The sequence below is a fragment of the Panthera tigris genome, chromosome D3, assembly GCF_018350195.1.
Source record: "Panthera tigris isolate Pti1 chromosome D3, P.tigris_Pti1_mat1.1, whole genome shotgun sequence".
NCBI lineage: Eukaryota > Metazoa > Chordata > Mammalia > Carnivora > Felidae > Panthera > Panthera tigris.
The window spans coordinates 73589208-73602765 of NC_056671.1; the positions used below are offsets into that span (position 1 = coordinate 73589208).

At 44.1% G+C, this 13558-nt stretch overlaps 1 long non-coding RNA gene across 2 annotated transcripts in view; it reads right to left on the minus strand.

The window, feature by feature from the left end:
• Positions 1-3096: 3096 nt before the first annotated feature.
• Positions 3097-13558, minus strand: part of LOC122232669 — a 41996-nt gene continuing 31534 nt past the window's right edge. The window contains exons 3-4 of one of the 2 annotated variants that reach the window (XR_006210050.1): positions 6128-6254; positions 3097-3168 (exon numbers count right to left, since the gene is read on the minus strand). This is a non-coding gene — a long non-coding RNA (uncharacterized LOC122232669). Of the gene's footprint in view, positions 3169-6127; positions 6278-13558 lie in introns of both variants that reach the window. The other variant, XR_006210048.1, reaches the window with a different exon arrangement.

Below are 13558 nucleotides of genomic sequence, written 5' to 3' on the forward strand. Positions count from 1 at the left end.
TTTGAATCCCATACATCTAAGATTCCCATACATTTTTACACCAAAGTTTAAAATTAAAAATGATGTGGGATCAGGGGGCCATGCTCAAGGAGACCAACCCAGTTGGGGACAGCATCCCACCCTGGCCGCACATCCAGCTTCTCTGTGCCCAGGTGTGCAAGGGTGGGGGGTGAGGGGGGAGTACAACAAGAGGGAGAAAGTCAAAACAACAAAGACAATTCTATTTCTTTAACCACCGTAGCTGGCTCAGGGGGGTTTGCCTTTTAGAAAGAACGATACACCCTTCGGAGGACTGACCCATCGTATCTTAATTTGAGCGGTGCTACAACGTACGGTGAAGCGATGGGAATTCACATCACATGGGAGTAGGAGGGTCAGCCGTGACAGCAAATAACAGCCACACACAGCCCAGCCTACCTTCCCGGGTTGCAAAGCACACTGGCAAAACCAATTACGGCGGGCGGCGCCGCATTACAGAATTCAAAAGCTATAACCAATTGTTATAAAAAGAAAATTGAGCCACATGCTACGGGTTGCTGGTTCCCCCCCCCCCCTTCCATTAAATCATAACAGAGTATCTTTGGCCTAATGTCCCCTGTGAGACGGGTTGGGGTGATTTGTGTAGAAATTCTCACTTGACAAGCAGCTGTGAAAGCAAGCTCGCCGGGTTGACAGGCAGAGCAGAGCATCATCCACCCAATAACTCAGGAACAAAAAGCAAATCAATAGACATAATATTGCAAAACACTGCAGCAGGATAAACACAGCTCTCACATCTATTTGATTTTTCTCCCTCATCTGTCAACACAATTGAGAAGTCGCGCTTGCTAATTGTCTTCAATTGGCAGACTCCGCCGACTTTGACGGGACTGCGACACTTGGATGTCACAGTCGTTGCCGCCCGTGGTCGCCAGCCTGGCAGCCTTGCAAGCGGCCTCCATTTTGGGCGGGCTGCGTTCATCTGCACGACTTCTCTCTGTCTGGATGAGGCGCGCTCTCCATTATGCAGTTCTCATCATTAGCACCGACTGAAGAATCTGTGCCATGTTCTCTGTATCCAAAATATTTGAGGGAGGCAAAGAATCCCAGGAAGTCAATGAAAATGCGCTTCTATTGCCAGCTAGCATTTGCAACTGCCAGACTTCCTTGCATTCAAATTAGATTACCCAGCCGAGGAAGGACGGAGAGGGACCGGTTTCAAACCAGGCTTTCTTTTGTGACTAATTGGCTACGTTTGAAAATGAGTACATGATTTGCGCCCTGAGAGGTCATGCCCATCGGCTTCTTCGCTCACTCCATGCAGGACGGTAAGGTCACCAGCAAACTTTTAAAGTCCCCAGAGACAGGGACAGTGATGACTGCGTCCCTCCGCACACACCCAACACGGTGCTCCACAAACAGTTGAGGGCTGGCAGATCCTGGCCATACTGACCAAGGGGTGCTGGCACTACAGAGGACAAAGGAAACTGTCCCAGGAGCTGGTGGGCCTGCGACTTTCTAGGAGGAGGCCGTCCTCCGGGCTCCAACGCTCTAGATAGTGTCTGCGGAATGAATTCATCCGGTCTGCTTGGCATCGATTGTCCAAGCTGTCTTTGCCAAGTCCCAGGCAGGAGATCCCTGAAGTGGACAGTCAAGGTATGCCAACCTTACAGGTGAACCGGAGTGGGCAGTGCTGGCCGCCTTGGTGAGTAGAGCGGCTGTACTCCATTCCACCCTTCAAAGACCTTCTCGGAGATTGCCAGGGGCAGTGCCAGGAGCTTCCCCTGTTCCCTCGCCTGCCTCCTTCGCATCCCTGGGGTCACCAAGCAAGAACCGAATCTCCTCCGGTTTGCAAATTGATGCCTTGAAACAAGCTGTCCTCTCTTGGCTACTCTACTGCTCTCTCCCAGGCACCTTTACCTTGCCTTATGATCTCAATCTCTCTCTTTCTATCTCGACCTACATATACGCATACACACAACAGATGTGCACACACGCACACACACACGCACACCTCTTTATTTTGGACAATTTCAAATATACCAAGTAGACAGGGTGTATCATTGAACACCATGTACTCCAACACAGCTTCAGGTAATATCAACTCAGGGCCAACTTACTCCATCCATTTTCCCTCTCACACCTCTCACACCATTGCGAAGCAAGACCCAGATCTCATGTCATATTATCTATAAATAATTCGGGGACATATCTTTAAAAGGAAACCGAGTAGCATCTCTGAGAAACCTCACAGCCCACCGCACACGGCTTTGGACTCCCTCCTTTGTGCTTCCGTGATATTTTGCTCACTCTCGACTAGAACAAAATTGTTGTCTAGTCTGTTTCCAGATTGTCTCTTTTGCTGGATCGTGGAAGCCTGAGATCCTGGCCTCGCAGACAGAAGCTAGCTGAATTGTACTGTGTTGAATAGATCGGCACCCCTTCTGCCCACCACTGGCTACCCTCCCAACCCCTAAACCTCGTAGGCACAGAGGGGAGGGAGCAAAACAGCCCCCTTATTTCCCTTTGAGATAAACCATCGAGATATGTGAGGAGACAAATGACAGTGTGGTTTTTAGACTAGTTCTTAAGGGTTGTTTTTTGTTTTTTTTTTTCTTTTTCCTAAACTAGCCATCGTTTTGGTGCCTGGCCTCAAAGGCTGTGGGAATCACCAGCTTCATTTCCCCACTTCCTGCAGAGGACCTCATGTTTTCACACTTCTGATCCAGACACTGAATTTTCCTGCCAGAAAACACAGCTTTAGGTTATAAAATCACAGCCACTGAAACAAACTGCTGCCCATTTCCATCTAGATTTCTCAGCTGCAAAAATCATTGTTTTTTTCAGACAGTGTTTGTACATTTCATCAGTAAGTAGCCACCCTCTGCTTTCATTTTTGATGGTAAAATAATAGAGAGGAGGAAAAATGGTTTTTATGAGAGTATTCAAAGTTGTACATCGCAAGTCTGATTTCTAATTGTAATTTCCCTGGTCATAACCCTCCTTAAGTTTTAATACACGGTCAAATTACTTGGCTATAAAATCACAGAGTGAAGAACAATTTTGATACTCCACGTTAAAATAACCATTTTACAGAAGAAGCGGGAGAGCCAAAAGTGGATTTTATCTTAAGGTCTTTAATAGTGTCATTTTGTGGAATAGAAAAAGTTGTCATCAGACCTGAGACACCTGGAAAAAGAAAGAAAAATAGTTTTATTTTTTAAAAAATCACTGATTAAAGATGTTTGCCCGTAGGGCAATTACGTAGAGCAATGTGTCATAGAATGGAAAGAATTTGATTTTGTGAGACCCAGGTTCTAGTGGTGAATGTGCCACAAAAGTAGCTCTGTGACCTCGAACTTACCACCTGAATGCCCTGGGTCTAGGGTTGCCAGATAAAATATAGGACAACTTCAATTTGAATTTCAGAAAACAATAAATACTTTCTCAGGATAAAAGTATCCCGACTATTGCATTGGAAAACCTAACCTAAAAAAATATTTGTTGCTTATCTGAAATTCAGAGTCAGCTGAGATTTTCTATATTTTGATTTGTTCAATCTTGTGCTCAGCCTGGGTCGCATTATCTTCAGAGGCCCACGGTTCCTGTCTCAGCTTTTCCTTTCTGCCCTCCTTTATCCATTCACAAGACAAGATTTTTGCTAATTTGCATTTCACTGATCTTTGAGTTGTTAATCTTTAAATTGTTAAAGAAATATTATTTCTATTCCTTTATTTAATTTTCCAAAGGTGTTTTGAATTTATCTTATTTCCTATGCATACGTCATCATTTTTGGATACAATCTCAGAATATTAGAATCTTTGCAGTTCAAAACAAATGCTCTCAGGTTATTTCAAGCTTTGTCAAACTGAAACCAAAGAAAGACCTAAACTCTGCCTGTCATTTTATAACCATTTTCCCTTTGGTAAACGTGGCAAGACTGCCATCCATCTTCCCGTGAACAGAAAGGAGAGTCAAGCCCAACAATTACTTGTAAACGTCATGGTTACTAAGAGAACATAAGATCCATGGCCAGAGTCTTGAAAAACCAGCCTGGCACAGCATTAACTGTTCTTTTATTTTTTTAATTTTTTATGTTTATTTACTTTTGAGAGAGAGAGAGAGAGAGAGAGAGAGCACGAGTGGGGAAAGGGCAGAGAGAGAGGGAGACACAGAACACAAAGCAGCTCCAGGCTCTGAGCTGTCAGCACAGAGACCGCTGTGGACTCGAATTTACAGGCCATGAGGTCATGACCTGAGCCGAAGTCGGATGCTTAACCGACTGAGCCACCCGGGCGCCCCAACTGTTCTTTATTTGCTATTGAAATCCGGAAGTTAATAGCTCCATGTTTTCTAAGTCAGTTTTACCTGAAAAACAGGTTAGTTGACATTAAAAAATACAAAAATTGCATTGACTTTGAACAAGTGAGTTTACATCTCACAGGTTATATATTCCATTCTTGGCAGCCTGCATTAGTTAATGCTTGAGAGCGAGGTATAAATATATAACATCCTCAGAAAGAATGAGTAGGAAAACATTTCCTCAAGACCTGATTTGGGTTTCCCCCATGATGGTATATTCCTTGTGATACTCTTGGTCAAAACATATCTTTAGTGTTTGTGCTTTTAATAAATTATAGAACACGTTTTTTTTTTCTCTTTGAAATCTCTATTTCTCACAAAGCTAATGAAAACAATATGGTATGGCTCTAATTATAATAACAAAATAAAATGTTTGGGATTCGTTTGGTCTTATTGAAGAGAATGTTATTGAGACATCCTTGATCTTGTATTGTAAAGATTCAAATGGAAATCTGAGCCTCATCAGGACAGGTGGCAACTAACAGAGTCTTTCCTGAATTCTTAGTTTTAATGATATTTTAAATTCTGCCGGTACCCCGGGCAGAGAAGGATAAAAAACAAGCTCAGTACTGATGGTGTATGAGTTAATGGCAGGGTAACTGATAAAATTAAACCTTTGCAACCTGCTGAGCTAACCTAAACTTGCTAAGCTATGAGAACATTAATGAGTAAGAGATCTTAATTAAATTGTTTGTAATTAACTCTCCCAAGAGTAAAAAGTGTAAAAAAGTAGCTCAAACTAAATACCTGTGGTACATGCTTGCAATAGACAAAGCAATTTCGACACAAATGATATGCATAAATACATGTAAAATATGTGTATTCCCCACGTATGTCTATGCCATACAAACGACAGTGATTTCTTTTCTCTTGCAATTCCCCTGAGCTACCGTTTTAGAATATTTATATTAATATCTACCTGCTACTTGATGGAAATAATACATTCTGTCTTACCAGAGATAACTCTGAGTCCTAAGACGAACTAAGGATTTCTAATTAAAGGTATACCATTTTCTATCTAAATTTAACGAGAGGTAGATTGTCTGAAGACTGTAAGACAAATTTACACACTAAAAGACCTGGTTAGGAAGGGCCCAATGAGCAGTGATGTTTACAAAAGTATCAACATCATCTCGGGCTTTTCCACAGGATCAAGACAGCCATTCAGGTGACAGTTGTGCAGTCCCACTCTGGGGTGGCCTGGCATGACAGTCAGCCAGGTGGACTATAACCCACTGAGCCAACCAAACTTAGTACACACCCTGTGTCGTGAATGGCTTATTCATGAGCCCAGGCATTGCATTAGGTGCTGAGATGCCAAAGTGCAAAAGACACGGCCCCTGGCTTAAGCATATTGCAATCCAGTGGAGTGATGGCACGGAGAGGAAAAAGTTTTGACCAACTGAATTCAATTCCATTTTTGTGGCTTTTCACATGTTCTTACAGAAACTACATTGCTTATTACATGAAAACTTATAAATGATGAAAAGCAAAAAAAAAACCCAAAAGTGTACATGGGTATGTTTTAGGAGCTATAAGAGTCTAATGCACGTATTAATATTATGCCAGTGTAACCCAACTTATTCACACTGTCTTTGACCTTGACTCTGGCCGTGACACTGCCGTAGGCCAATGGCCCCCAAACTTGTGTAAGCCTAGTAGTGCCTTAAGAAATAGAATAGCAGACTGGGCAGACTGAGCTGACATGGGCCCCACTGTGCACTGCCTTTGCCAGAGTAAACTTCAAATGGCCACCATCCCCACTGTTCAATGGGTCCTTCATTACCTTGAGGCTGCTGAGATCGCCGAACCTGTCCTTCCAAAGACTTGAGGGCCAATTGTGGCCCCAAGGAGTCACATCTGCTCCATTTATGTCATCATTACTCTTGATCTTGGAGCTGTCTCTGCATTACCTGCTGGCAGCAGTGATGTTAAGCTGAAAGAGAGAGTCCTCTGCAGAATACAAGGCACTATTGCACTAATCCAGGGACTGGCTGACTCAGACAGCAAAGGATGTTCGGCCAGCAGCCTCATTGCCCCTCTCTTCCCTCCACTTCCAGAGGTGAACCGTTTCCCTGATGCATTACATCCATCACAGGTGCAACTTTTGTCAGCTCCTGTTTTCTCTTAGCAGAGGAAGCTCCAAGGTAGGGTCCCTGCTGCAAAGTCACCTGACATTTTATTTACTTATGCTTGTTCTCAACTTCCAAAGACTTGCTTCTCTGGACACCTGCGCCCTCAAGTTGCCTTAAGCTTTCCTCCATTCCCAATTCTCAGATTCCAAAATCTGGTCGAAAGCCTGTGTCCACCCATGGCTTTATATTCCTGAATCATCTCACCTGTGAGCCTATGGTTTCCGAGCTCAAGTTTCAGATTTCTTTTTCTGTGCTTAGTTTATCTTTCTAAGAAACTCTGCCCCTTCGAACATTCAAACTTTGGCCAAGTTCGTTAATACCTCTAACCCTGAATTCCTTATCCCTGACATTGGAAAAAATTCTATTTCCGACTCTGTTGACTTGCCATGAATTTGAATGGCATCAAATGTGCACGAGGGTTGCAATGGCATCTGCCATGTCGGCTATTCATATCCCCCATTCATGTCTTTTGCTCGTTTATATTTAGACATAGCTGTGATGATTAATATTATGTGTCAACTTGACTGGGCCTTGGGGTGCCCAAATGTTTAGTTAGACATTATTTCTGAGTATGTCTATGAGGGTGTTTCTGGATGAGATTGAATCAGTTGTCTGGGTAGAGCAGATTGCCCTTCCTGATGTGGATGGGACTCATCCTGTTCATCGAAGCCAGAGTAGAAGAAAAGGCCAAGTAGCAAGAATTCCTTCTCTCTGCTTCACTTTCTTTGGGGTGGGACATCTGTCTTCCACCTTTAGCCTCAGACTCAGACTGAAACCATAACATCAGCTCTCTTCGATCTGAACTTAGCCCGCAAAATCGCGTGATCCAATTCCTTATCACTGTAAATGTATTTTCCAGACTGGTGCCTCACTTTTGATCTCATTAATCCTGTGTTTGGACTTAGTAAGTTAAACATTTTTGTGTAGCTACCTATTTCTCAAGGCTTCCTCTTAGCCTTCGTGGAACTGAATGAAGCAATTCTGCTACTTTAATAATGATGTCTCTAGTACACCTTCCTATAATTAGCTTCTAAAAGAGAACTTTGCCCAAAGATCTGCCCTCTGACTTGCTTTCTTTTTACAAATTTTATCTCAGTATAGCATATATACACATTTGAATCATAAGCATTCAGCTCAAAACATGTTAAAGTGAACACACTTACAGAGCAAGCACCTAGATCAAGAAATGAAAGAAAACCCAGGATGCCAGAAGCCCCTTGTGTCCCCATTCCAAAGGCAACCACTTTGCTGACTTCTAACAGTATACATAACCTGGCCTGTCTTTGACCTAAATAATCACACAAGGATGCACTTCTTTGAGTCTGATCTCATCTACTCAGTGTTACCCCAGCGAGATTCAGCCATGCTGTTTGGAGTTATCGCCTACCAATGCTCTCTGCCTACTAGTATCCTCTTGAACAATAAGCCATGATTCATTAATCCGTCCACCATTGGTCAGCTCTTGGGTTGCTTCCACTTCTCACTGTCACGTATGGGCCTGTTAAAAACAATCTTATAGACATCCTCTGTGAGCCTACATGTCCATCGTGGTCAGGTAACTCTAGTAGCGGAATTGCGGGCTTGTACAATGCTTCTGCATTTGTGTACCCTATTTCAATATATTTTGCTTTATTCCATTAACACTTATGTATTGGATTATCCTCTAAACATGAGTAACTTGCAGTTTTGTATCCCCACCTTTCTGCTCTCTTATGCACCAGCAGAATTATACATTGGTCATAAAAAAGTCCAGGTTCAAGTCTTTGACTACCATCCTTCCCCCTGCCATTGTGGACTGACCCTCCCATGGCCTCCCCAGGCAAAGGGGCATTATGTACAGCTGGAAGTTTGAACTCAGACACCCACCTAGCCTCCCACCTCTGGACCATATGTCAAATATAAAGATTAATTTTGTCCATTTAAGGCCTGGGAGGGGAAAAAAAAAGCCAGGGTGAGACTCCCCCCACCTTCCCCACTTTCTGGAAGGCCCTGCCCTGGTTCCTCTCTGGGTTTCTAAAGTGGGAAGGGTTTAAAGATAGAATGGAATGCCTCCATAGCAGGGAAAGTTCCAACGCCTGCCTCACCACACCAGCTGCATGAGAGACAGTTCCAAGACAGAGACGATTCAAAGAGGAAACGGTCCTTGCATGCAGAAGAGAGAGCACTAACCACCTCACTCCTCCCTTAGAATGCTTACGCCAAATGCCTGAGTCTGCTTATGATTTTGACCATATCCGGGCTCCTCCTTGGATACAGAAGGAGGGGAGGGAAGCTCAAGTTTCGTGTGTTCCACCAACCCGGAGTCCACGTGTAATAGTTCTTATCCGGAACACCTTTAATCTAACATATGCAAAAACAAACCCTTATCTTTTCCCCCAAACCAAATTCCCTTTCAGACTTCTCAGTTTCTGTCAGCTGTAATATCATAATCATGCTGCTCAAAACCTTAGAAACCATCTCAGATTCTTTTCCTTTATCTAGTCAGTCAACATACATTTTTTCTTCTTCATTAAAACTGTCCATTCTTCCTCAAAACGCCTTTTGTGTCCACTTGATATTGGCTGTTAGCACCTCCCAACTGAATTATTACCAAGGCCTCCTGACTATTTTCCCAGCTCAGTCTACTACCCCACCCAGCCTTGCCACCACCTTAACATCCATCTTCCTAAAACGATGATGTTCTGACGTTACTTAGCTGACTACCCTGGAGTAATGGGCTTTTCAACTGAAAATGAGCAGCTGTAATTTACATAATCAAATAGTTTTTTTTTTTCAAAAAAATATAGATGGGGTGCTGTTGAATGATGGAGTCTAGAAGAATCAAAACTAGGAAAACTTATCCCATTTTCGACTTCCAATTGATCAGTGCACTTTTGAGAACAGTCACAGTAGAACATTGCAGCTGAAGGCCCAGGCAGATGGCGGTGAGGTGAGAGAACAGAGATACCTTGTGGACAGCTGGAATGCAGGCTTGTGAGGACACGTGGCTGGTGAGTTTTGAATAATGCAGAAAAAACAAAATTTTCCCCCATGGGAAGCCCAAAATGGACAGTCTCTCCCTGCATCTCCTTAAATAGCACATGAGCTTGAGCACCTGATAAATCTCTCCATGCTGGAAATGGCCAGTTGAACTCATTCCCCTTCCTGTTCCTATCACTTATGGCCAAAGCTCACATAGGCGACCTAACCCCCAACCCACTCACTTCTGGTCAGTCTCTTTATAGTTCAAGATTCCCAGCTTCAACTTCTGTCTTTTTCACTCCTGTGCCATATTCCACCATATGTACACAAGCGTATTCACAGGACTCTACTAGGAATCCTGCAAGGGATGTAAAATTCAGGCTGGCTTGACCAATCCTTCACTTCCTTCTTCTGTTTTCCTACAAATATAAGGTGAGGACCTACTTTCTGCCACATTACTATGGATTTTTGTGAAGGCAAAATTAAACGTCATATAGTTCCTATCTTCAAGGAACTGACCTGCTAGGTGATGACTTAAGACTCTCTCTCTCTCTCTCTCTTTCTTCCTTTCTTTCTCTCACTCATTCATGCTCATAGGAGCATATGCACACACACACACACACACACACACACACAATTATGATATTGGGGTTAAGTAACAATTGCATGTGATCTGTTTGTCTACTGTACCTTGTATTATAGGGTTAAGTAAGTGGCAGAATGCTTTGGGTATAACAGGCCTCATTAAACTTAAACTTATGCAAGTAGAGTCACTTTCACAGGTAATCCACACAGCCTGGGGACTAAGCAAGGTGGAGGAGGTTAGGAGAAGAGAGAGATGGGAATAGCAAATGGAAGGGCCAAAAGAGCAAACAGAAAATACAGCTCCCTTTTCTCACGCCTTTTGTTCATAGAGCTGATGCTTTAGGAGAAGTGTGCTCTGAAGGGCACCAATTCTTCCAGAATTTTTGTTCTTCCAGACTACTCAGCCTGTCATTGAGTCTCGTGTAGGCAGCAAATACAGCAGGTAAGGGCTTCCTTCAGGGCTGCCTTTAGGAGATACTGAAGGTGAGCATCTTTGGGAGGCTGCTAATTGCTGAAGCATGAAGATGACGGCTAAGACAAAAAACATCTGCCAGCTTGCTGACTTGTAAAGGGGTCCTGTCGACCCCTTCTCATCTCCATTTAGGCCTCCTGAGAGGTTCCTGGCATGGAGCTGGACACTGCATGGGCCAGGACTTTGATCTCTATGAACGTGGTTTCAACCTTAGAACAGGCAAATAGGCGGTTGTGAGTGTTTCTCAGGGGATACCTCACACCTGCCATCTCTGTCTGAGCCCTAGAAACACAGGAGTAGAGGGTGGCAAAAAGTTGAGATTTTCCTTATTTTCTCTATCACTCAAGAGGCGGAAAGGTAGAGTGTTAGTTGCTGGGTTTTTGGCCACACGTTATTTGATTAACCTCACGTCAAGAGCTGAGGTCTTTGAAGCCTCCCCTGGAATCTAGGTAGACCTCTGTGGTTGCTTTGACCATTTGGACTATGATGGAAATGATACTTTCAAGGTCAGGTCCTAAAAGACCGTGAAACTTCTACCTCATTCTCATGGGACACTTATTCTGAGGGAAGCCAGTGTCCATGCAAGTCTGAGTAACAGGCAGCCATCGTGCTGCAGATGCTACATGAAAGGACTTCAACTATCACTCCCAGCTGAGCCCCACTTTCCAGTCAAGCCACCAAAACGCCAGATACATATGGTTGTTCTGGTTCCTCCAGACCAGGCCTTCTGCCAGCGAGAACCACTTACGGACCTTGGTAAATGCCAAAAGGAACAAAAGAATCCCTCAGGTAAGCCCTGCTTGAATTCCTGAACTATAGAATCCAGGAGATATAATAAAATGCATGCTATATTAAGCTTCTGTGTTTGGGGATAGTTTGCTACACAGTGATTGTAACCAGCACAGAAATGTATGCAGTCTGGGGATAAGTGCCAAAAGTGGGGTTAAGGGTGCTCTGGGAGTAGGGAGGGAAGATTGTGTGTAAGTTGATGTTGCTGAGTACCATGATCTCTGCCTCCGTCCTCACATGGCATCCCCCTCACATGCATGTCTATGTCCAAATTTCTCCTTTCTGTACGGACACTAGGCATATTGAATTGAGACCCCTTCAAATAACCTCATCTTTTTTTTAATTTTTAAAATGTTTACCTTTATTTTTGAGACAGAGAGAGACAGAGCATGAGCAGGGGAGAGGCAGAGAGAGGGAGACACAGAATCTAAAGCAGGCTCCAGGCTCTGAACTGTCAGCACAGAGCCCAACGCAGGGCTCGAACTCATCAACTGCAAGATCATGACCTGAGCTGAAGTCGGACGCTCAACCGACTGAGCCACCCAGGCGCCCCTAATAACCTCATCTTAACTAATCACATCTACAATGACTTTATTGCCAAGTAAAGTCACATTCTGAGGTACTACGTGATAGAACTTCAACATACGAATTTGGGGGATAGGCACACAACTCAAGCCACAGCTGGACTATATATTCTTGACTATAATGGAAAGTACTAATGCCTTGACTACCTCTCCAAAGAGATGCTGTAAGATTTAAATAAAGTAGGCAAACTCGAAGGACTATGTGCTGGGTGTCGATGCCTCAGTCTTCCTGCTCTTGTCCTGAGCAAGGCGGTTTGTGAGGTGTGCAGTGTGATGTCCCACATGCCAGGTGCTCAGCTGCTGTGCCTGTGTGAGGGTGTGGGCTGAATGGGAGTCTCGGTGGCATTTTGTGAGGGGATTTTTTTGGCTGGTGTTTCTGTGCTGCGTGGGCTGGAGCGCATTTGTGTTATTTTCACTTCCTACATTAGCAAAGGCAGGTGCACAATTATGGAGAACTTCATCCCTCCTTGTCTGCATAGGGGGTTTGTGTGTGGTCAAGTTGTTATGATTAAAAGCAGCATGCTGAACACAAGGGGGCACAAAGCAGCAAAGAATTCAACCCAGGCTACTTCCCTTGCCCTATTCAGCTGGGGCTTGGCAAGTCATGATGAGAAACGAGCAGCCACTTCTACACAGAGACCCTAAGGCAGGGGTCTCAGTACCCAGAAGGCAGAGATGCCTGCCCAAATTCGCCATCTATAGCCTCGTCCATCCTCCCCTCACGCCCAGTGGACGCTTGACCCAGTGCCTCACAGAGTCCCAACATCTGCATTGTGTCCATGGCTGCCAGTGGGGAAATGTCTTGGGAAGCCTTCTCAGAGGGGCCTGAGTTTACAGAAAAAGCCCAGTTTTCCAGAAAATAGAGACATACATGACTTACTCATTTTGCAAAGGCCAGGTCGATTCTGAACCAGTGTCTACTGAAAGCCCGAGTAGAGGTCCGGACTGTGTTAAAATCATTTCTCTTTAAGCATTTGTGCTTCTACATCTGAAAGCCAAATCTGACCATAGGAAAAAACTCAGCCTTAGTGAGGGCATCTCAAGTGGCCTGGGATGGGATTATGCCAGGAAGCCCATAGAACTCTGCACACTGGGACCAGAACTCCCTCGGGATTCATTGGAATTAGTTGAGGATTAGTTGAGGAATTAGTTGAGGATTATTCAAGGAATAATGTATTGAGTGACGTTCTCTGGGGCTACTATCTCAAAGCCCAATGAAGTAAATGCCCATGATCCTGCTTCCAAAAAAGTCTTCTCACTAGTGACAAGCAAATGTACATTTCAGTTGCAGACTATACACTTGATTCAACCCCCACCCCCATGTCGATGGACATCCTCCCACAGCTCTATCCTACCCCTCTCCGTGCCTTTTCTATTCTCCTCTAAGATCATGTCCTCTCTATTCACACGAGGCCAAGAAAATCCCTGATATGGGAGCTAGGTTTACCAAAGTATGTTCTGAGGTCGCCTTATATCAGAATTACCTTTCCAGGTGGGGAAGGAAATCAAAAGGCAGAGATCTCAGCTCTATCTTAAACTCATGGAAACAGAGTCTTTGGACGTGGGGTTCTGTTTAGGTCCTAGGTACTTAAAGGATGGTCCAAGGACCAGGAGCACCAACAGCACCTAGCGCCTTGTTAGAAAGTCAGACTCTCTGGCTATACTCAGGACCAACTAAATTAGCAATTTCA